Below are 25277 nucleotides of genomic sequence, written 5' to 3' on the forward strand. Positions count from 1 at the left end.
CAATATACATTTTATTCAAATAGACACATGTCATGGCCAAGAATAGATATTTGGACAACAATACATCGAATTGCTAAAACACAAAAGATTGATATAGAAATAAATATATGGGCAGACCATAATCAATAATAATGAAATGGAAAGGACACATAAAAAAATGAGATGGACATTAAATCAAAATCTATTAAATGAAAAAGAATTCCAACAATATATGGAAAAAGAATTGAACTTTTTTTTAAAGAGAATAAGAAGGACGACACATCCCTACAGAATGTGTGGGATACCAACAAGGCATACACTAGAAGACTAGTAAGAACTTATTTAGGAAAAAGAAACAAACAAAACAGACAAACACGAAAGAAGATAAAGGAGGAATAGAGGAGACTGGAAATAGAACTACAAAGAAACCCACAAAATGTTAAAATTAAAAACTTGATGGACCTAGAAAAACATAAATTGAATTTAATGGAACACAAAAAGTGGCAAATAAAGTAAAAGCCATTAAGACAAAATTTCTTTGAAAACGCAAATAAACCAGGATGATGGTTGGCATATAAGATGAAAAAAGAGAAAGAAAAAAATTCATAAATCAATTATTAGACCAAGAAAGGAAAATTTGTTATCAAAAGGTGGCGGCGGTGGCGACAGTGCTTGAGCGGCGTGGTCAGAAGGAAGTGAGCTTATTGATCTGGGCCTAGTGGACCTCCAGACTCAGATTGTTAGACCTTTGTATCTGGTGTTCTGGAGTGGCGCCCCGAGGAGGAGCGGTGAGTAGACTAACCATGTTTGCCAGGACTGGGTGGCTGGCTTTTGCTGTTGCAACAGCCTTTCTAGGCCTCCCTCCTCCCCTCCCCCCCTCTTTTTAATTACTATCCGCCATCTGCTGCTCCTCAAGAATCTGCTGCTCCTCAAGATGACCTTTTGCGACCGCATCCCAGGCCGGGTCGGCTGGGTCATCATCGTGAGGTTGGGGGGGGGGTCGAGACTACGAACTTATCATCAATTTCAACGAGCCCCCCCCCACAATCACTCCAGCCATTTCGGACTCTGGGCCTTTGCCCCCCCCCTTCCTTGCATCTCCGGACCTACAAGAGGGAGAAGGACTGTGGAACTCCCCCTCCTCTTTATTATCATTGGTTTCCGACCGTGATCTCTGCACTATCCCACTTGAGTGGTACTTTTTGTTAAGATCTGCACAATGTTTGTTTATGAAGAGTGTATGGGGTGATTGCTGGATGAATGAACCCACTTAATTTTAACTATTTTTATTATACTATTGTATTTTTAATATGTTTTAATGGATTTTAGTGGAGTATGTATGAGAGAGTGATTGTGAGTGCATCTAAGAGGACTGAGGGCATGGCCTGGTGCCTCCCCCACTGAGTGCTCAAGCAGAAGTGGTAGGGGGGCCCAGGCCTACCCCTCATCCTAGAATGTGTGATATATGTGTCCTGCCGGGCGGAGCGTGGGCCGTGGGAGGGGGGAAGGACCTTCTGGAATGGGGGCGGGCCAGAGCATTCTGGTCATGTTGGGGAGCGGCAGGTATGACGGGGGCTACAGGGCTAGCCATTATCCGGGAAGGAGGGCTCGCTACATCACAGCAATCCCTTGTTCCGGCCCCATAAGCTCAATTCAAGGACCAGGTGGCAGGAGAAACCAGGGCCCTGGTCTCAGGTTGCTGTTGCTAAATGCCAGGCCTGTGATCCAGAAAGCTCCCCTCGTCCGGGACTTAATACTTGACGAGGGGGCAGACCTGGCATGTATTACTGACACCTGGCTGGGCCATGAGGGAGGAGTCCCCCTCTCAGAAATGTGCCCAGAAGGGTTTCAGGTGCTCCATCAACCACGACACCACAGAAGGGGTGGGGGAGTGGCGATTATTATCCGGGAATCTTTAGAGCCTCGCAGGAGCCCTGCTCCGGAGATTGTTGGGTGTGAGTCCCTTCTTTTGAAGTTGGACCTAGGGGTTCAAGTGGGCTTGCTGTTGGCGTACCTACCTCCTAGCTGCATCACAACAGCCCTGCCTGCGCTCCTGGAGTCAGTAGCCAGGTTGGCGATTGAGTTTCCCAGACTGTTAGTACTGGGGGACTTTAATCTGCCGTCCTTATGCGAACACTCTGATGGGGACCAGGAGTTCATGGCTTCCATGACAGCCATGGACTTGACCCAAGTAATTCAGGATCCGACTCATAGAGCGGGACACACGCTCGACCTAGTGTTTCTCTCGGGGCAATGGAGATGTGATCTCGAGTTAAGGGAAATAGACATCTCGCCCTTGCCATGGTCGGATCACTTCCTGTTGAGGCTTGATTTTTGGAAGCTACTCCCCCACCGCAGGGAGGTGGAACAGATTAAGTGGTTCCGCTCCAGACGCCTGATGGACCCGTTGAGATTTCAGAAGGAGCTTGGGGAGATACCTGACTCTCTTGCCCACAATCCGGCAGAGTCCCTGGTCGCTGCTTGGAATACAGCAGCGACTGGGACCCTGGATCAGATTGTACCTTTGCGGCATCTCCGTGGCAGTGGATCCAGGAGGGCTCCTTGGTTTACTGAGGAACTCCGGGAGATGAAGCGCCAAAAGAGACGCCTAGAGCGACGCTGTAGGGCTAGTAACCCCAAATCCGACTGAACACTGCTAAGAGCCTTCATTAGGACTTATCTAGTGGCGATAAGGGCAGCAAAATGTGCGCATTTTTCTGCTCTCATTGCATCCGCAGAATCTCGCCCAGACGCCCTGTTTAGGATAACCCATTCCTTCCTGAATGGGGGGGGAAACGGGGGATGCCTTGCAGGGTTGAGCTGAGGAGTTTGCTCAGTTTCTGTTGGACAAAATCGCTCAGATTCGGGCACACCCGGACTCCATTTGGACAGAACCAGCAGAGATGCCGAGAGAGAGTCTTGTTCAAACTTTCTGGAATGAGTTCCAGCTTGTCACCCCTGATGAAGTGGACAAGGCCATGGGAGCGATGAGTGCCTCCACCTGTCTACTGGATCCGTGCCCCTCCTAGCTGGTCTCGACCAGCAGGGAGGTATCATGAGGCTGGTTCCAGAGAATTACGAATGCCTCCTTGATGGAGGAATCCTTTCCATGGCCTCTTAAGGAGGTGGTGGTGAGACCCCTCCTCAAGAAGCCTTCTCTGGACCCAGCTATTTTTAAAAACTATCGTCCAGTCTCCAACCTTTCTTTCTTAGGGAAGGTTGTTGAGAAGATGGTGGCCCTCCAACTCCGACGGACCTTGGATGAAGCAGATTATCTAGACCTTTTTCAGTCTGGTTTCAGGCCGGGTTACTCCACCAAAACCGCTTTGACCGCACTGACCGATGATCTCTGGCGGGCCAGGGACAGAGGGCATTCCTCTGTCCTTGTACTCCTTGACCTCTCAGCGGCCTTCGATACCATCGACCATGGTATCCTTCTGCGATGGTTACGGGAGGTGGGAGTGGGAGGCACCGTTTTACGGTGGTTGTCCTCTTACCTCTCCGACAGGGCGCAGTCGGTGTTGGTCGGAGGACAGAGGTGGACTCCGAGGCCCCTCAATTATGGGGTGCCACAGGGGTCAGTCCTGTCCCCCCTTCTATTTAACATCTACATGAAGCCACTCGGTGAGATCATCCACCGGCACGGGATTAAATACCACCAGTATGCGGACGATACTCAGTTGTATCTGTCCGCCCCGTGCCAACTCAGTGAAGCGGTGGAAGTGATGTGCCAGTGCCTGGAAGCTGTTAGGGTCTGGATGGGAGTGAACAAACTCGCACTCAATCCTGACAAGACCGAATGGCTGTGGATGTTGCCCCCAAGGACAGTCTATCCAGTCCGTCCTTAACCCTGGGGGGAGAAAAATTGCCTCCCTCAGAGAGGGTTCGCAACTTGGGAGTCCTCCTGGACCCGCAGCTGACTTTGGAACACCACCTGTCGGCTGTGACCAGGGGGGCCTTTGCCCAGGTTCGCCTGGTGCACCAGTTGCAGCCCTATTTGGAGCGGGAGGCACTTCAGACAGTCACTCATGCCCTCATCATCTCAAGACTGGATTACTGTAATGCGCTCTACTTGGGGCTGCCCCTGAAAAGTGTACAGAGACTGCAATTAGTCCAGAATGCAGCCGTGCGAGCGATACTGGGTGTGCCAAGGTACACCCATATCACACCTATCCTCCACGAGCTGCACTGGCTGCCCATTGGTCTCCGAGCACGATTCAAGATGCTAGTTATCACCTTTAAAGCCCTACATGGCGTAGGACCCGGATACCTGTGAGACCGTCTTCTGCCACATACCTCCCTTAGACCAATAAGATCGCATAGGATGGACCTTCTCCGGGTGCCTTCAGTGGAACAATGCCGGCTGGCAACGCCTAGGAGTAGGGCCTTCTCTGTTGCCGCTCCGGCCCTATGGAATGAGCTGCCCCCAGAGATCCGGGCCCTGCCCACTCTCATAGCCTTTCACAAAGCCATTAAAACCTGGCTTTTCTGGCAGGCCTGGGGCTGTTGACCCCTTGATTGAGGTCCAGCCCCCTTTTGTTTGGGTGTTTGTTGTGTTCCTTTTTTAACTTTGTTGTGTCCCATTGTTTTTAAAAATTCTTTTTAATATTTTTTCATTTCTGTAAGCCGCCTGGAGTCCCTCGGGATTGGGTGGCACAGAAATTCAATAAATGAAATGAAATGAAATGAAAAGGAAGAAAAGGAAAAAATAGTAGAAAAATATTATAAGGAACTATACCAGCAAGACACAGTGGCAGAGGAAAAGATCAACAGCAAGACGGATTCTATAGAAATCTTCATGCTAAATTAGTACAGTGAGATTATAGGTCTTGTATACTATTGGGTGACTGGAATGGCGTTATAGATACCAAGAGAAATAAGAAGATTTCTCGCCCAAATACTAAGATGCGAGCAAAGTTACCTAAAACCTTTTTTGACATGATGGATGACTTTGAACTGAGAGATATCTGGCGAGAAAGAAATGCAGAGGAATATGATTTTACCTTCTTTTCAGATAGACATCAATCTCTTTCTAGGATGGATTTCATACTAATCACTAATATTTGCTTTCTAGGGTGAAGAAGACAAAGATTGTGGCTAGGGTCCTTTCGGATCATAACCCAGTTTGGATGGAATTGGGAGGGGTCGTACATGCAAGAAGGTCTTGGAGATTGAATGAAAACTTATTTAGATATGAAAAGTATATCAATGATTGTAAAAAATTGGTAACCGAATACTTTGTTTTTAATATGAATAAGGGTACACCTATGGAATTAGTATGGGATGCAAGCAAAGCGTATGAGAGGAATACTGATAAATATAAATAAAGCACATAGACATAAACAAGGGGTAAAACGAACAGAATTGGAAGAGGAAATTAAGAGGAAAGAGCTGGAGTTAACATTGAATCCAGGCGATACAAAGGTCAAGGAAGCAATTGCAATATTAAAATCTCAATTTCATATGTTGATCTCTGACCAGGTAGCTACTAGTTTGTTATACGCAAAACACAATACTTTCTGCAACCCAAATAAACCTGGCAGATGGTTAGCTTATCAGATTAGGAAAAAAAGGAAATCTCGAAATATATCTAAGTTGACCTATAGAGGGAAGGAGGTGTTTCAACAGCCCTCCCCTTGCTCCTTGAGTCAGTAGCTGAGTCAGTAGCTGAGCTGGCAGTTGAGTTCCCTAGACTTATGATACTGGGGGACTTCAACCTGCCTTCGCTCGGCGAACACTCTGATGGAGCACAGGAGTTCATGGCTTCCATGACAGCCATGGGCTTGACCCAAGTAATCCAGGGTCCGACTCACTCAGCGGGTCACACACTCGACCTCGTATTTCTCTCGGAGCAGTGGAGTTGTGATCTTGATCTGAGGGGTAGTGAGATCTTGCCCCTGTCATGGTCAGACCACTTCCTACTGAGGTTTGACTTTCGGAGACCAATCCCCCGCTGTAGAGAGGAGGAACCGATTAGGTGGTTCCACCCCAGGCGTCTTATGGATCCCCAGGGTTTCCAGACGGCACTTGGAGTTATGCCTGATACTCTCGCCCGCAGCTCAGTGGAGACCTTAGTCACTACTTGGAACTCGGTGGAGGCTGAAGCTCTCCACCGGATTGCGCCTTTATGGCCGATCCGCAGCAGTGGATCCAGGAGGGCTCCTTGGTTTACCAAGGACCTCCGGGAGATGAAAAGCCAAAAGAGACGCCTAGAGAACTGCTGGAGGTCCAGTAAATCCGAGTCCGACCGAGCACTATTAAAAGCTTGCATCGGAGCATACCTCTCGGCAATACGGACAACCAAGAACAACTATATTGCCGCTCTGATTGTGTCCGCTGAGTCCCGCCCTGCCGCCCCGTTTAGGGTGACCCGCTCCCTCCTAAACATGAGGGTTGCAGGTAGCCCTTTACAGGGTAGAGCAGAGGAATATGTCCAGTTCCTCGCGGACAAACTTGCTCGGCTTCGGATGGACCTGGATTCCAATTGCGCAGAGCCAGCCGGGGTACCGGGGGAAGGTCTTGAACGACATCTCTGGACTGACTTTCAACCTGTTGCCCCTGATGAAGTGGACAAGGCCATGGGAGCGGTGAGTGCTGCCACATGTATACTGGACCCGTGCCCCTCCTGGCTGGTCGCAAACAGCAAGGAGGTGACATGGAGCTGGACCCAGGCGATGGTGAATGCCTCTCTTCGGGAGGGCTTCTTTCCACCGGCATTGAAGACTGCGGTGGTGAGACCCCTCCTGAAGAAGCCATCGCTGGATCAAGCCATTTTGAACAACTATCGTCCAGTCTCCAACCTTCCCTTTATTGGGAAGGTTGTTGAGAAAGTGGTGGCCTCTCAACTCCGACGGTCCTTGGATGAAGCCGATTATCTAGACTCCTTTCAGTCCGGATTCAGGCCTGGCTACAGCACGGAGACTGCTTTGGTCGCACTGACCGATGATCTCTGGAGAGCCAGGGATGGAGGTCATCCCTCCATCCTAGTGTTCCTTGACCTCTCAGCAGCCTTCGATACCATCGACCATGGTATCCTTCTGCGACAGTTGCGAGAGGTGGGGGTGGGAGGCACCGTTTTTCGGTGGTTCTCCTCCTACCTCTCAGACAGGTCGCAGTCGGTGTTGGTCGGGGGGCAGAGGTCGACCCCTAGGCCCCTGAAATATGGGGTTCCTCAGGGTTCGGTCCTGTCCCCCCTCCTGTTTAACATCTACATGAAGCCACTGGGTGAGATCATTCGACGGCACAGGATAAAATACCATCAATATGCGGACGACATTCAGTTATATCTGTCTGCCCCGTGCCAACTCAGTGAAGCGGTCGACGTGATGTGCCAGTGCCTGGAGGCTGTCAGGGTCTGGATGGGGGTTAACAAGCTTGTGCTCAATCCAGACAAGACCGAATGGCTGTTGTGTTTCCCTCCCAAAAATTTGGTTAGTATTCCATCACTCAGGCTGGGGGGTGAAATTTTACGCCCCTCAGACAGGGCTCGCAACTTGAGAGTCCTCCTGGACCCACAGCTGACTTTAGAACATCATCTGTCGGCTGTGACCAGGGGGGCATTTGCCCAGGTTCGCCTGGTGCACCAGTTGCGTCCCTACCTGAACCGGGAGGCACTCGCAACAGTCACTCACGCCCTCGTGACCTCAAGACTGGACTACTGCAATGCGCTCTACATGGGGCAGCCCTTGAAGAGCACTCGGAGACTTCAACTGGTCCAGAACGCGGTCGCGCGAGCGATTGTGGGTGTACCTCGATACACCCATGTTACACTTATCCTCCGCGAGCTGCACTGGCTTCCAATCAGTCTCCGGATACGCTTCAAGGTGCTAGTTATTACTTATAAAGCCCTTCATGGTATTGGACCTGGGTACTTGAGAGACCGCCTGCTGCCAATTACCTCCCAAAGACCCATTAGATCGCACAGGGCCGGCCTCCTCCGTGTTCCATCCACCAGCCAATGCCATCTGACTACGACCTGGGGGAGGGCCTTCTCTGTTGCAGCTCTGGCCATTTGGAACGAACTCCCCGCGGAGATTCGGACCCTCACCTCTCTCCCTGCTTTCCGAAAAGCCGTTAAAACCTGGCTGTATCGGCAGGCCTGGGGTTGATGAGCTCCCCTCCCCTCTCGACATGTGTGGTTGTTGGTCATTTTAATATGTTTATTTTGTACTTGTATGTTTCCCCTTCCCGTTTAAGTTGTTCGCCACCCTGAGTCCCTTTTAGGGAATAGGGCGGCATATAAATAAAATAAAACTTAAACTTAAACTCAACAGGATGAGATTCAAAAGGCACTTCGGGAATATTTTACAGAGTTGTATAAGGGGGAAAAAATTAATGGTCTAGATATAGACAAATATTTAGATAAAGAGAAAACACCCTCAGTTAGAGAAGAGCACAGGCAAAAATTGAATCAACCGATAACCTCGGGGGAAATTATACAGGTAATTAAGCAATTAAAGTCAGGGAAGGAGGGCGTCGCGCCGGAGCGAGCTGCCGACAGATCCTCTGTTCGGTTCGCCTGGTCTTTGCACGAGCGTGGCCGTAGTAGGCAAGGTCCCTTCGAGGTGCGAGGACCTGTGGAGAGGCGAAGCATCGGAGCAGTGGAGGGAGAAAGGCGATCTCCCCCCACAAAGCGAGAGGCTCCCTCAGAGCGCGTGCAAAAGAGGTCGGCTGGTTAATGGCCGACCAGAAGACGTGACTGCCAGCCTTCAAAAAGGAAGGGAAGCACAGCTGCAGGGAACGTTGCGGATTGAAAGACGGCAAACGTAAGAACTTGACCTAAAAGCCTAAATTTGAAGGGACTAATAACTTAACTGTTATGAGCACAGATTCGTGTGTGGGTGCATTTAGTTGAAGCGGCCAGCAAAGACGGACAGGAAAGATCTAAGAGAGCCAAGTGATGGAGCGGAAAGAGAAAGACTGAGTCTTTGGAATATCTAAAGCTGGAGGATTAACGGAGGACGAGACGGAGAAGAGAAAGACAGTCGGTTGGATCTGCCCTCTTCGTGGGAAAAAGGGGGAAAAAGCTGGTGAGTTGGGAGGGTTTGAGCCAGCTTTAAAACACTGAGAAGGCGGCGCCATATTACGGTTAGAGGCAACAGAAGGACAACATTATATTGACAACAGGAAGTGATTGATGGGTGAGCTCTAAAATGCTTTCAGAAACTCTGGCCTCTCCCGTCTCTTGTCTCTTCACGCTGAAACATTTTCCCCCTAGTTAGTAAACGCCTCCCAGATATTGCAGAATTAACTGATTATATGCTGTATAGCTCTGCTCTAGTTTAACTACCTTGCATATCCTCCGGGCACTGTATAATTACTCAAGCAGCAACCAGAAGGTACTAGATTTACAGCTTAAAGGGGGAGAACTGAATTAACGTAAATGGCAACAAGAACAGTAACTTTAACCAAAGGGAGTAAAAAGCAAACTCCTTTATCTACCCCGATGAGGGAAAAGTCGCCTGAGGGCAGGCAAATGGGAGATAAGACAGCCCCAACTCCACAAGGCCAGGAGGTAACAATGGACTCTTTACAGGAGGCAATACTGAAGATGAGCGAAAACGTTACCAAAGGCCTGGAGGGAGTAAAGAATGAAATGCAGGAAGTTAAAAATAATATGGGAAAGATTGAGGAGCGTATAGGGGCGATACAAGCAGCGCTGTCGAAAAATGAGCAGGAAATTCAAAATGTTAAGGAGAGAACGGAAGTAGCGGAAAAAAGGATAGACAAAGTAGAGGATAAACTGGAATCTATAAATTCAAACCTGGAGGAGGCCATCCTTCACCTAGAATTAGAGCGATCAGCATACTATCTGAGACTACAAAACGTGGAGGAAGCAAGAGATGAAGATCTCCGGGAGCTGATTGGAGAAATTCTGGGACTAGTTCTTGACAGGCCGAAAAATGAGGTCATTAACGATCTGGACGAAGTCTATAGAATCAATACAAGCTTTGCGAGACGCCATCGACTTCCGAGGGAGATACATGTGAGGGTGTTGAGAAGACAACTAAGAGAGGACATTCTAAGCACAATAAGAGGGGACTCACTAACGTATAAGGGTAAAGAAATTCTCATTTTAAAGCAGATTCCTCGGAGAGTCAGAGAGAAGAGAAGGAAATACAACTTCCTCTCCTCACAATTAAACAGACACAGAATCCAGTTCCGATGGCTTCTTCCAGAAGGATTGTTAATAACATGGAGGGAAAAGAAGTACCGGCTAGATACTTTGGAGAAAGCTCAAGAATTCCAGGAGCTCTTACTAGCAGATGAAGAGAGGTTTAATAAAGAAGGAACCTTAAGACAGGAGGACACTATAACTGCAACTCAGCAGGAGGGGCGAGAGACGGGAGAGGTCAGAGAGCGAGAGAGATATGGCAGAGAAGATTCAAGAGCAAGGTCACCAATTGAGACAAGATCTAAAGGTGCCAGAAAAGCGAACAACTTGTAAAGGAACTGGGGAATGGGAAACGAATGTACTGTCAGCTAATATAAATGGTCTTAACATAACTTCCAAAAGAAAACGTGTACTGTTGGATCTAGTGAAACAAAAGCTAGATGTAATTTGTCTTCAGGAAACTCATATTAAAGAGAAATATAATAACCTGTTAAATTGTCCAAAATTAGGTAAAACATTTTGCTCGTCAGCACAAACTAGAAAAAGGGGAATTGTGATGTATATAAAGGAATGGTTGAACCCCAAATTAATACATGCAGACAAAGAGGGTAGAGTACTAATGGTAGAGATAATGAATGGTGGGGAAAAATTTTTACTAGTTGGAATTTATGCTCCAAATCAAAAACAAGAAAGATTTTATGTAAATCTATACAAGAGGATAAATGAAATAAAGTGGCAAAATATATGTATTCTAGGGGATTTCAACGCAATAGTAGACGGTAAAATGGATTATAAGGGTATATACAAGAAAAGTACAAGAAGGAAACTACCGACTGCCTATGCAAATATGGTGAAGGAACTAGACCTTTACGATGTCTGGCGAACAATGAATGACAAGATACAACAGTACACGTTTTATTCTCAACCACATAATTCATGGTCCCGTATCGATATGGTCTGGTCAAACCCGGAACTACTCATGGATACTGTAAACATTGAAATAATAACGAACAAGTGGGCCGACCACCACCCAGTCTTATGGCAATGGAAAGGGAAGTCAAGGATAAAAGCTAGGTGGACATTAAACCAGAACATATTACAAGAGAAACAATTCGTACAACAAATAGAAAAGGAACTGGGCTATTTTTTCAAAGAAAACGGTAAAGAACAGACTTCAATACAAAACGTTTGGGACACGATGAAGGCAGTTGTGAGGGGAACATCAATAGCCTATCTAATAAGAAGAAATAAAATGTATAGGGGAAAACTTAATACATTGAACAAAGAATTAAGAGAGACAGAATTGCTGATTCAGAAAGAGCCAGACAATAGCAGACACAGGGAAAAAGGAGAGTTAATCAAACACCAAATAAATATGATCTCGCAAGAGGAAGTAGCACAAAATATTAAGAGAATGAAACAGAACTATTTTGAACATGCAAATAAAACTGGGAGATGGCTGGCCCACAAAATAAGAAAAGAGGAGGTCAAAAGAATTATTAAACAATTGTGTGACGAGGAGGGGAATCTGAAACAGGAAAATAGGGGAAAGGAAAAAGATTGTACAGAATTACTATAAGAAATTATATAAACCGGACGAAATCAGTAAACAAGACACTATTATTTTGGATGCCTTAGAATATTATGAAGCTCGGCCAGATAAACAAGTGGCCTTTATGTTTCTTGACGCAAAAAAGGCTTTTGATCGGGTAAATTGGAATTTTATGTTGTCACAATTAGAAAACATGAAGTTTGGAGAAAGTTTTTAAAATGCAATTCGGGCAATTTATGTACGACAAACCGCGACAATATTGGTAAACGGAGAAGAGGCGGGTGACATTGTGATTGGTAAAGGCACAAGACAAGGATGCCCGCTATCCCCCCTACTGTTTATCCTCACATTAGAACCCCTTCTTAGAATAGTGAGAAGCGATACACAAATTAAAGGGTTACGAGTTAAAGCTCAGGAATTCAAAGTCCAGGCTTTCGCCGATGACCTTGTTTTTATCCTGGAGGACCCTATGGCGTCTGGGATACAACTTTTATGTAAAATAGAGGAGTATGGTAGGATAGCGGGGCTACGTATAAACAAAGAGAAGACAAAACTGTTAATTAAAAATATGACTCTGAACCAGAAAAGGGAAGTACAAAGCCTGTTAGGGATCAACATGGCCCACAAAGTACAATATTTGGGAATTTGGCTGACGGAGAGATGTTCCTCTATCAAGGTAGATAACTATATGAAATTGCTACAAGAGGTATCCAAAGATATGACTAATTGGAGTAGCAAACAATTGTCTCTGATGGGCAGAATCGCGACAGTCAAGACATATGTATTACCAAAATTTTTGTTTTTGTTTCAAACGGCACCAACTAAATTGGACAAAAAAATTTTTAAATCCTTGGAGACAATAGTGACACAGTTTATTTGGCAAGGCAAGAAAGCACGAATCAAAGCCCAAACCTTACAAAAACGCAGAGAACTGGGAGGCTTCGGAGTACCCAACTGGGAAGCATACTATAACGCAGCAATCATGACATGGGTGAAAGATTGGGTGATGTTGAATAGAAGGCGCCTATTGGCTATAGAGGGACATGACCTCCCCCAGGGATGGCATGCCTCCCTCTGGCAAGAAAGAGACACCCCCCATAGGTACTTCATGGGACATTATATTCGGAAGATTTTGATGGGGGTCTGGGAAAAAATGAGGAAAAAATATTATCTTAGGGTTCCGTGTTGGTTGGCACCATTAGAGGCCTTAACGCATCCGAGTTTATTTAACTGGACAAGAAACATAACATATAAAGATATCATGACAGAAGAGGGCAACATAAAAACAAAGATGGAATTAGAGCAACAGGGCAGGAATTTGGAATGGTGGGAATATTTACAGGTTAGAAACAGGTTTAAAAGTGATAAGGCACGTTTCGGGATCTACCCAAACCCTCAGGGGCTAAATAAGATCTTGTTTGGTGGAGACAAAAAAATGTTATCGAAGATCTACCAATTTTTGACCTGCCAAGATACTAATGAAGAGATGGACAAAAGCCTTCTAACAGTATGGGAGAGAAACCTAGGTTATGAAATTGAAATGGGCAAATGGTGGGATCTATGGAGTAAGACCATTAAACTTACAACTTCTACTGCATTCAAAGAAAACATATACAAGATGGTTTATAGGTGGCACTTCCCCCCAACGAGATTAGCTAAGATGTTTCCTGGGTTATCTCCATTGTGTTGGAAATGTGGAAGAAAGGATGGCACATTCTACCATGTTTGGTGGTCCTGTACTGAGGCCACGAAATATTGGAAAAGGATTAAAAAATGGTTAAAAGAGGTTACCGGGGCAAACATTGAATGGAGACCTGAGAACCTGTTACTAAGCATCAAACCAGATAACATAAGCAGTTCAATATGGCATTTGAGCCTGCATATAATTGTGGCCGCAAGAATAACCTATGCACAACTTTGGAAATCCACCACTATACCGCCGGAAGATGCTTTAATTAAAAAGATCTACGAATGTGCAGAAATGGATAGAATGACGGGTTGGCTGAGGGACAAAGGAGAAACAGAACATTATCTTAGCTGGAACCTATGGTATATGTGGGCGACTAGGAGAACAGCAGGGACTTAAAATGGGGAAAGTTAACATAGGTACCGTAATAGATCCCTGAATCTTGCAATGAGAAGATGAGTTTTCTTTATCACTTGAGCAAGTTTGAGATGTTTCTTGACAGTGTTGCATATGTAGGAGGACATATGCATGATATATTACATGATATGTAATATATCATATGTAGCGCTGGCTACCTGTTGATCTCCGGGTGCGCTTCAAGGTGCTACTTGTCACTCATAAAGCCCTTCATGGTAGTGGGTCTGCGTACTTGAGAGACCGCCTCCTGCCAATTACCTCCCTGCGACCAATTAGATCACATAGATTAGGCCTCCTCCGAGTTCCATCTGCCAGTCAGTGCCGACTGGCAACTACACGGAGGAGAGCCTTTTCAGTAGTAGCTCCGACCCTTTGGAACGATCTCCCCGTGGAGATTCGTACCCTCACCACCGTCCAGACCTTCTGCACAGCCCTTAAGACCTGGCTAGCCCGTCAGGCCTGGGGATAAAGCTAATTTGTCCCCACCCGAATGATGAATGAATGTTGCTTACTATTTTACTTCTATGTATTGTTTGTGTCTATTGTTTGTACCCTCCCTTCCTTATTTTATGTAAGCCGCCCTGAGTCCCCTCAGGGAAATGGGCGGCCTACAAATACTAATAAAATAAAAAATAAAAAATAAAATAAGATTAAACCAGGAAATTAGGGGTCTGACTATAAAAAAAGAACAATATAAAACACAGGCCTTCGCGGACAACATGGTTTTTATTGTGGAAGACCCACTAACTTCAGGACCGTATTTGATGAAGGACATTGAGAACTTTGGGCATGTGGCCGGATTAAAAATAAATAAGGAAAAGACTAAAATGATTATAAAAAACTTTCCCAAAAATCAGATTGGAGAACTAGAGGAAATAATGGAATTAAAGGTAACCAAAAAAATTAAATATTTAGGGATCTGGCTGTCTGCAAAATGCTCTTCCATAAAAGAAGATAACTATAATAAACTACTACAAAACATCCAAAAAGATTTAAAAAACTGGTCGAAACTACAAATATCATTGATGGGAAGAGTCGCAGTAATCAAGATGAATGTCCTGCCAAAAATCCTCTACCTATTTCAAACGGCACCGGTCAAATTAGGGGAAAAATTTTATAATGATTTAGACAAAATGGTACGAAATTTTGTATGGAATGGCAAAAAGCCCAGGATAAAATATAAGCATCTCCAGGATAAAAGAGCACAAGGGGGAATGGGCCTACCGGAATGGAAAACATATCATCAAGCAGCAACAACTATGTGGACAAAAGAGTGGGTAATGTTAGCCAACAAAAGAATCTTAACGATAGAGGGCCATGACCTGCAATATGGGTGGCACAACTATCTATGGTGCGAGGGAAATAAAGTCCACAATTATTATTATTTTTTCTCAACTTTGTTTTATTTTCATTTTCATTTTACAATCACTTGTATACTGTGCGATTAAACACAACTCATCTTATATTCCACCATAGGAAACCAACATAACACTTCATCCTCCATACACCCTTTCTTCTCCCCCTCCAACTTTCATTTCTCCCCTCCAACATTCCCCTCTTCTACTTCCCCTCCCCCTCTAACATGCCTCTCTCCCCTTTCCCCCATTTCACCCTCCTTACATTCCCCTCTCACTCCCTCTCTACTCCTCCCTCTTCTTTCCCTCTACTCCTTACTTCGGTGTATTTCTACTATTCATTAATCTATTCGATTTGTATTTTATACTAACATTAAAAGAAAAAAAAAGGAAGAAAAAAAAGAAAATAAAAGGAAAAGAAAAAAAAAGAAAAAGGAGCAACAGTATACAGGTGCATTCTTATTGTTTTGAAAATTGAAACTATGTTTCCCCCCTCCCCCCCTCCCCCCTGTAATCCCCCCTCCCTACCCCCCTTTGACTTCCCAGATCCCATACCCGGTATAGCTTTTTATCAAACACAATCTAGAATATAATAAAACCAAGTAAGTTGAAAATTAAAAGATAAAAAAAAGAAGAAAATTAAAAAAAAACAAAAAAAAAAGAGAAAAATCAATAAATTCTTTTCATTGAACTCAGCTTCAAAGTCCACAATTATTTTAGTAGGCACCATTTAAGAGGGGTATTAATTAAGAACTGGCTGGAAATCAGAAGGAAATTTTACACCCAACTTCCCAAATGGATATCCCCGACGGAAGCCCTGATATACCCGAATTTGATAAATTTTGATAAAATTGTTATTTACCAACAATTGCTAGATGATCAAAATAGACTAAACTCTAGGGAAAATTTGGCTGAGAGGGGAATAAACATTGATTGGTGGCCATACCTTCAAATTCAAAGTAAACATAGATTAGACTTAGAACAATTTGGCTTCCAGAACAAGAACCAGGAACTGGATAAAATTTTAATTGGACCAGATGAGAAAGTAATCTCGAAATTATACAACTGCTTCCTGATTCGAAAAATGGAAGCAGAAAGAGTAAAAGAAGTCATGGTAACCTGGGCCCAAAATATCGGCCACACAATAGACCTAGATGATTGGGAAAGGGTTTGGGAGTGGAACTTGAAATTGACAAAATCGATGGCCTATAAAGAAAATATATACAAAATGTTCTACCGCTGGCATCTTCCTCCGACAAGACTGGCAAAAATCTCCTCAAAAGTATTGGCCAAATGCTGGAAATGTAAAACAATGCTGGGCACGTACTACCACATGTGGTGGACGTGTCCAGTTGCCAAAACGTATTGGAAGCAAATACTAAGATGGCTGAACGGAATCTTGTCAATGAAATTATGTCTTAAGCCAGAAACCTTCCTATTAGGGATAACAGATCAAAAAATATGTAAAATCAATCAATACCTTCTCGTTCACATTTTGACAGCGGCAAGGATTGCTTACGCACAGTGCTGGAAGAGTGAAAATGCCCCCACTAGCACTATGGTGATGAATAAAATCTTAGAATTAGCAGAAATGAACAAACTGACGATGCGGATTAACGATAAAGAAGATACTTTTATAAAGTCTGGGAGAAATTGTACAAATGGCTTGATGAGACAGTGAAGACTTAAGACATAATAGGAGATAGCTGACTAACTCAATATGATTCAAGCAACAACCCTAACGAACAACACACAAAAACTGAGAGATAAGGGAGAGGAGAAATGTATTAGAGGTGAGAATTCACCGTTGAGCAACTCTGCTAGACCATAACGTTGGAAAAACTTGAAAAGCTGATAGGTAATCCGTTACAACTACCTGCAAGGAATTAGCAACCAAGGTTCATTCTAGGTAAGGCGAGATGAGCAATGGGAGATGAAAATAATTCTTCATCTCGCATCCTGTAAAGCTTGCCTTTTTTAAACAAGGAAAGGAAAGAGAACCAGGTCGCCCTCAGTAGAGGAAAATATGTAAATGCTACAAAGGTTAGATAGGAGGGAGGGAGGGGCAGTAGGAAAGACAGGATGGGGAGGAGAAAGGAGAGGAACAGGAAAAAGGGAAAGGCAGAAGAAGGGGGGAAGGTTAAAAAGGAGGAAGAGAAAGGAGAGAAGGGAAGGGAGAGGTGGAAAGAAGGAAGGAGAGAAAAAAGAGAAGAAAGTGGGATAGGAAGGAGGGAGGGAAGAAGGTAGGGAAGCAAGGAGGGAAAGAGGGAGGGAAGGAAGGAGAGAAGGAGAGCAGAAAGGAAGGAGGGAAGGAGGGAAGAAAGGAGGGAATTCAAGAGAAAAGAAAGGAAGGAGGGAAGGAGGAAAGGAGGAAGGGAAGGTATGAGAGAAGGAGGGGGGATGGAGAGAGGAAAGGGAGGGAGAAGGAAAGGAGGAAAGGAGAAAAGAAAGGAGGGAAGGAAGGAGGGAAGGAGAGAAGGAGGGAGGGAAGGGAGTGGGAAAGAAGAAACGAGGGAAGGAAAGAGGGAGGGAGGGAAGAAGATACCTAACCTTTGATGTCTATAATGATTTTGATATTATGGGAATGTCTCGAAACGTAGTCAAATGTAAAGCAAAACAGTGGATGTTGTATTGTCTTTTACCAGATATTGGTTGTTGCATTTTTCTTTTACTAAGAAAAATACTTATAAAAAAAATAAAATAAAAATAAAGTCAGGGAAGGCACCAGGCACGGATGGCTTGACAGTGGCTTACTATAAAAATTTACAGTTAGAAATGGTAGAACCTCTTAGAGAATTATTTAATAAGATTCAAACGGAAGGTAAGGTGCCTCCATCTTGGAAGACAGCTTTTATATCTTTGATACCCAAAGAAGATCAAGATACTACTCAACCCAAAAACTATAGACCTATCTCATTACTTAATGTAGATTATAAAATTTTTACTAAAATATTAGCAAATAGGTTAATGCTGGTTATTCAACAATTGATACACGCTGACCAAACAGATTTTATACAAGGGAGACAAATGAAATATAATGTTAGATTAGTTATTAATGCATTAGAATACTTGGGGAAGAACAATCAAATTCCTGCTGCGTTCATATTTTTGGATGCTGAGAAAGCCTTTGGTCGAGTTAATTGGCAATTTCTGTTGAAGATATTGCAAAAAATGCAGGTAGACAGTCAATCAAAGCAATATATCAACAGCAAACAGCTCAAATCATAGTCAATGGAAGTTTAACAGACTCTTTTCAAATTGGAAAAGGTACAAGACAGGGCTGTCCTTTGTCCCCACTATTGTTTATTATAACGTTGGAAGTATTGTTGAATAAAATACAGAGCTTGGATGGTCTAAAAGGAATTAAGATTAGGCAGCAAGAATACAGAGTGCGTGCTTTTGCGGATGATTTGGTTATAATATTGGAACAACCGCAGGAATCCAGTATGGTTTTAATGAATACGATTAATCAATATGGTCACGTGTCTGATTTTAAAATAAACTTAGGGAAAACAAAAATATTAACTATAAATATGAATACTAAACAAAAGGAAGAATTAGTTTAGTTTAGTTTAGTTTTATTTGTCTTGTATGCCGCCCACTCCCGAAGGACTCCGGGTGGCTTACAATAAACAAGGGAGGGGATAAATAAACAAAACAACACTTTAAAATACACAACAGTCACAGTTTCCGTGGGGCTGGATATTTCGAAAGCCCCCCGGCCTGCTGGAGCAGCCAGAACTTAACGGCTTTGCAGAAGGCTGGGAGGGTAGTAAGGAGGAACATTAGGAGGAATGTTAGGATGTGAGGTAGTCAAAAAGGTCAAATATCTTGGAGTTAATATTTCAATCTCAAATGGGAAATTATATAAGTATAATTATGAACCACTCTGGCATAGCATACAGATAGAGATGAAAAAATGGGAGAAATTGCACTTATCTTTGCTGAGAAGAATAGCGGCAGTGAAAATGAACATCTTACCAAAATTTTTATTTCTTTTCCAAATGTTACTCATACTCAAAAAAGATGCAAATCTTTTAGAATGGCAGAAGGGTATCAATAAATTTGTATGGGCAGGAAAGAAGCCGAGGGTAAAGCTGAAAATAATGCAAGATGCACGCGAGAGAGGAGGCTTGAAACTACCCAACCTAAAACTATATTACAATGCAGTGATATTATCCGTAATTAGTGATTGAATCGATTTAACCAATGATAGGATATTGAATATTGAGGGATATGATCTGGTATATGGTTGGCACGCTTACCTGTTATTCAACAAAAAACTGGACAAAAACTTTAAAAGTCATATTTTAAAAAATGCTTTACTGCGGGTCTGGAAAAAATATCAACATAAACTAAATGACAAGATACCCATGTGGGCAATTCCTAGACATGCAATTGAAAATATGAATATAGCACAAAAACAGGATAGAACTACTTATAGACAGCTCCTCATCTTGGAAAGGGGGGCACTACAACTAAAATCCTTAGAGATATTGAAAGAGGAGAAGGCAGTTCAAACATGGTTCCAGTATGGGCAATTACAGGCCAGGTGGAAAATAGATCAAAAAATTGGTTTCATGCAAGTTGAGGATAATCTATTTAAACAAATAAGAGATCAAAGTTTAATGCATATAAAGAGGATATATAATGTATTAATACAGATGGATTCGGAAAGAGAATTAGTTAAAGATTGTATGGTAAAGTGGGCTCAAAATATTGAAGAACCGATAATGTTGGATATGTGGGAAAGAATTTGGGTAAGAAATGTGAAATTTACACAAGCTCAAAAACTGAGAGAAAATTTTTACAAGATGTTCTATAGATGGCATTTAGATCGTAAAAAGTTGGCTTCTATGTATCCGAATTTACAACCCAAATGTTGGAGATCTGGTTCTCTCGATGCTACATATTTCCATATATGGTGGACTTGCCAAAAGGTTAAGGCATTTCGGATAAAAATATGGTGGATTATGCAAAATATTTTTAAAAGAAGGATAAAGTTTACTCCTCAGTTATTTCTGTTAGGTATAAGTACTGACTTTACAGCGGTAGAGATTAACTTGATTTTGCACTTAATAACGGCAGCAAGACTGTTGGTGGCGCAATACTGGAAGAAGGAAGACTTGCCTACAATTCAAGAGTGGACATTGAAAGTCACAAATTTAGCCGAGATGGCTAAAATATCGGCATATCTTAAAGATCACTCAAATGAGAGATATAAACGAGACTGGAGAAAATGGATTGATTATATACAAAATAAATACGGGACTAAGAAATTCCAGATAGCCTATGCTTAAGACCAGGAATGATTTAAGTTGTTTAAAGCTAGCTTAGCAAGAAGGAGCTAAGCTCAATGTAGAGATGTTATTAATTTCTTATTCTTTTCTTCTCAATATATTTTAGACTGAGTTTGTTAAAAATGTATACCGTGTACGGGTTCTGGGAAGTCGGGGGGAAGGATGTGGGGGGGAGGGGGGGAGGGACGGATATATATTAGGTTAGATCTCAATGTAATGTGACTTCACATGTATACTGTTTTTTTTCTTAACTTTTCTTTAAAAATAGGATAGGCCAAGAATATTGACATATAGCGGAAATACACCAAGGAGTGGAGGAGTGGGAAAGAAGAAAGATGGGCAGAGAGTGATGGGAGAGAGGGTGGCAGGGAAAGGTGAGAAGGAAGGGGGGGAGTAGATGTGGAGAGAAGAGTGGTAGAGGGGGAGGGGAAGTAGGGTAGAGGGGGATGATGGAGGGAAGATAGAAAGTTGGAGGGTGATGGAAGAAGGAGGTGTATGGAGAGCGGAAGAGTTATATTGGGTTTCTATTTTCTGGGGCATTGTTGACAAGAGGAATTGATGCAATTATTGTTTAATGCTGTATGGCGTTCGCTATGTACAGTATACATGTGAGTGTATGAAAATGAAAATAAAAGAGAAATGTTAAAAAAAAAAGAACTATAACCAATCTCTTTATTAAACGTGGATTATAAAATCTTTGCATCGATCATGGCGGAAAGACTTAAAAGACTGTTAAGTGAATTTATATACTCAGATCAAACTGGCTTTTTACCCATGAAACAAATTAGAGATAACATGCAAATTATATTGAATTCATTAGAATACTATGAAGTACACCTTGGAAAACAAATGGCATTGTTATTTTTGGATGCACCAAAAGGTTTTAATAATCTAAATTGGCAATTCATGTGTTGTGGCCCAACAGTAGCCGGCTGAGCTGTTACTGGAATCTGACAACGATGAACACTATGGGACTGCCCTGGAGGCTGAGGAAGACTCTGGGGAGTGTTCAGAGTCAGAGCAGGGACTAGAGAGGCCTGTTGGCCACCAGGTGGCATCTGAGTCAGGGAGCCATGAGGAAGAACAGAGGGAGGCTGTCCCTGACGTATGTATGCATAGGACTGTGAGGAGGAGGAAGCAGCTTTGGAAAAAGGGTCAGAGAAGGAAATAGGAACAGGTGGCTACTGATTGGCCCCTCCCAGAGAGCTTATAGGTGGGGCAACGGGAGGAGAATTTTGCAGGAAACAACAATTTACTGATCCAGCTGTAGAGAAAGATCAGGAGAATTTCGTGAGTTCAAGCCTTGTTTCATAGAGATAGCTTTCTTGGCTCCCAGCCAAGGGGTTGCTTATCTCCCTCCTTAGTTGTGGCAGACAGCAAAGTCTGTGTCCATATATATTGTAGAGGCTTGGGACAGAACAGTTTGTTTCTTGCCCTCTAAAACAGATTTAAATATAATTTAAAATGGAGCAGCTTCGTGCAGAAAACGCACAGCTCACGCAACAGGTAGCTGTGCTGGCTGCCCAGGTGGCTCAGCTCCAAGTTCACACTGCTCCACTAGCACCTCGGAGGAAATGCCCAGTTGCAGTGCCTGATAAATTCGATGGCAACCAAGCCATGCTTTTGTGGGACAATGCCACCTGTTTATCAGCTTGAGAGCAGAGGATTCCCCACTGACCGAGGTAAAGTGGGGTTTATGATTAGTCTTTTCTCAATCAGATCCGGAGTGGGCCACTTTTTGGACAAAAACCTAGCTCAGGGTTTTATCTGACCCTCGTCTTCATCCACTGTCTGAACCAGTCTTGTTTCTCCCAGAGACCTATAAGATCGCACAGATTAGGCCTCCTCCAGATTCCATCTGCCAGTCATTGTCGGCTGGTGACTCCTCAGGGAAGGGCCTTCTCTGTAGCTGCTCTGGCCCTATGGAACAATCTCCCCGTGGAGATCCGGACCCTTACTACTCTTCCGGCCTTCCGCAAAATGATTAAGACCTGGCTATTCCGGCAGGCCTGGGGCTGTTGATTTATCCAGCCCCATCCTAAGTTATATGAACGTCGTGCAATTTTAATGTCTGTTTTTTTAATTTTTATATGTTCCCCCTCCCTGTTTTCATCTGTAAGCCGCCCTGAGTCTCTCTTGAGTGGGCGGCATACAAATCCTAATAAACCGTAAGCCGTTCGTAAAAAAAAGACCGGAGATTTGAGACTATATTGTGACTACCGTAAACTTAATTATATCATGGTATGCAATCGATATCCTCTGCCCTTATTCCTGAACTGTTGGAGCGGCTCAGAGAGGCTACAATTTTCATGAAATTGGATCTGCGTGGAACCTATAATCTTGTCCGGATCTGGCCCTGGGATGAATGGAAGACGGCATTCGGCACCAGGGCTTTTTGAGTATATGGTCATGCCTTTTAGGCTGACCAACACCCCTGCCGTCTTCCAACATTTTATGAACAACATCTTCTGGGACCTTTTGGACCAGTTTGTCGTTATTTATCTAGATGACATTCTAATTTACTCATCTTCCCGGGAGAGTCATCGGCAGCACTTATGCCTAGTCCTACAACAGCTCTGTGAAAATCGCTTGTATGCGAAACTGGAGAAATGCCAGTTTTGGCAGTCCACCATCAAGTTCCTGGGGCATCGTATCTCTCCTAAAGGCATTGCGATGGAGCTGGGCAAGGTAGTCTTTGCGTAATTGGCAACCTCCTTGGTGAGTGAAGGATGTCCAACGACTCCTCGGGTTTGCCAACTATTATCGGACCTTTCTCCACAGCTTTGCTTCCCTGACTTCGCCCCTCACTCGGCTCCTTCAGAAGAAAGTTCCATGTCACTGGAGTGCCGCTGACCATCAAGCGTTCCAGGCCTTGAAGCAAGCCTTCATGAAAGAGCCCATCTTGAGGCATCCTGACCTCCATTTGTAGTGGAGGCAGATGCATCAGATATCACTGTTGGAACGGTATTACTTCAGGCTCACGCCTCCGGCGGTATCCTCTTCCCTTGCACTTATTATTCACGGAAACTCAACTCTTCTGAGCGCAATTATACTATTTGGGAGAAGGAGTTACTAGCCAATAAGGTGGTGTTTGAGGCCTGGAGGCATCATTTAGAGGGGGCCAGACATCAAATTGAAGTCCGGATGGACCATAGAAATTTGGAATTTTGAAAGACCGCACGAAAATTGAACCAGCCCCAGATTCGGTGGTCCCTCTTCTTTGCACAGTTCAATTTCCGTGTGACATACATACCCAGTGCGCACAACCAAAGGGCAGATGCATTCTTGCAGAAACCCAAGTATTCTTGTACCAAACTCCAGATTCCACCCCAGACAGTTTTGCCTGTAGAGTCCTTCTCCATGGTTCAGGAGCCTGAGGACTTATGGCCTCAAATACGGGAAGCGCAGCAGCATGACAATTGGGTGGAACAATGGAAAGCAGAAGTGGGGCCTGCCTCCCCATGGACATTCACCAATGAACTCTTGCGGTACCGAGACAGACTCTATGTGCCAGTGGGGCCACTTCGGGGACTTATTCTATCCCAGTGCCATGATAATCCTGCGGCGGGGCACTTTGGCCTCTTCAAGATCTTGAACCTGGTCTCCCATACTTTCTGGTGGCCCCGATTATGACATGACGTACAATCTTACATCACGTCTTGTGTACAGTATCGGCAGGCCAAGTCAGCGATGGGAGCGCCCCCCCCCCCAAGGTTTCTCCAGCCATTGCGAACACCGAAGAGACGCTGGGGGGCCATTTCTATGGGCTTCTTGACGGACTTGCCTCCGTCTTCTGGATTTACCACGGTGTTCGTAGTGGTAGACATGCTGACAAAGATGGCGCATTTTATCCCGTGTCAGAGATTACCGACAGACCGCACCACCACCCACGTGTTTATCCAACATGTTTTCAGGCTGCACAGCCTACCTGACAGGATCATATCAGACAGGGGAACACAATTTACAACCCAGTTTTGGAAAGGGCTGATGAAGGTCTTGGATGTAAAAATCTGCTTGTCCTCATTCAGAAACTGTCATTCAGAAACTGACGGAGAGACAGAGAAAGTGATCAGGATCTTGGAGTAGTACCTGCACTGCTTTGTGAACCAGCAGCAAAATGATTGGGCGGACTACCTGGCAGTGGCGGAGTTTGTGTTCAATAACTCACAGCACACATCCACGCAAATGACGCCCTTCTTGGCCGGTGTAGGGTATCATCCTCAGTTCTTTCACCTCACACCCATCAATTCACCGGTCCCCGCAGCTAAGGACTTTTTGTCAGAACTACAGGTGGCCCATCAAGTGGTGCGATGATATCTGGGTAAAGCCAAAAGCCAAGGAGGATTATAAGAGAGTTGTGGACAAGTCTCATTGCGCGACGCCGGTGTTGACTATAGGGGGTCAAGTGTGGCTGTCCACTAGACACCTTCTCTCAGACCGGCCGTCAAGAAGTTAGACCACCGTTACCTTGGCCTGTTTCCTGTTGAAGCAATCATCAATCCGGTCGCCTAGCACCTGACGTTGCCACATTCGATGCGAGTCCATCCGGTCTTTCATCAATCTCTCCTTGTTCCTGAATGGCTGGCTTGTCCTCTTCGCCAACCAGATCATCCTCAGACAGAACCTCGTGACAATGAGGAGCCGCCTGAGTATGAAGTTGCCAGCATCCGAGATTCCCGATGGCTGAAAGGATGGTTCCAATACCTGATTGAATGGAAGGCCTGGAGGATTTTACCTGGCAGGATGCGACCTACGGGCACGCACCTGTTTTGGTGCAGGCCTTCCATGAGCAATTCCCATCTAGGCCACACTCTGAGTGTCAGACCCGGAGGAAGGGCCCTGCGGTGAGGGATAGTGTTGTGGCCCAACAGTG

At 44.4% G+C, this 25277-nt stretch overlaps 1 protein-coding gene and 1 pseudogene across 2 annotated transcripts in view; one reads left to right on the forward strand and one right to left on the reverse strand.

Moving 5' to 3' along the window:
- The window catches only part of GLB1 (galactosidase beta 1), a 224857-nt gene that overhangs the window by 137674 nt on the left and 61906 nt on the right, over positions 1 to 25277 (reverse strand). The window lies entirely within an intron of this gene.
- On the forward strand, positions 1811 to 23575 carry LOC148045876 (uncharacterized; annotated as a pseudogene).

This window comes from Thamnophis sirtalis, unplaced genomic scaffold, assembly GCF_051295495.1.
Source record: "Thamnophis sirtalis isolate CommonGarterSnake01/CBP01778 unplaced genomic scaffold, rThaSir2_p1.2 scaffold_4, whole genome shotgun sequence".
In the NCBI taxonomy this organism is placed as follows: domain Eukaryota; kingdom Metazoa; phylum Chordata; class Lepidosauria; order Squamata; family Natricidae; genus Thamnophis; species Thamnophis sirtalis.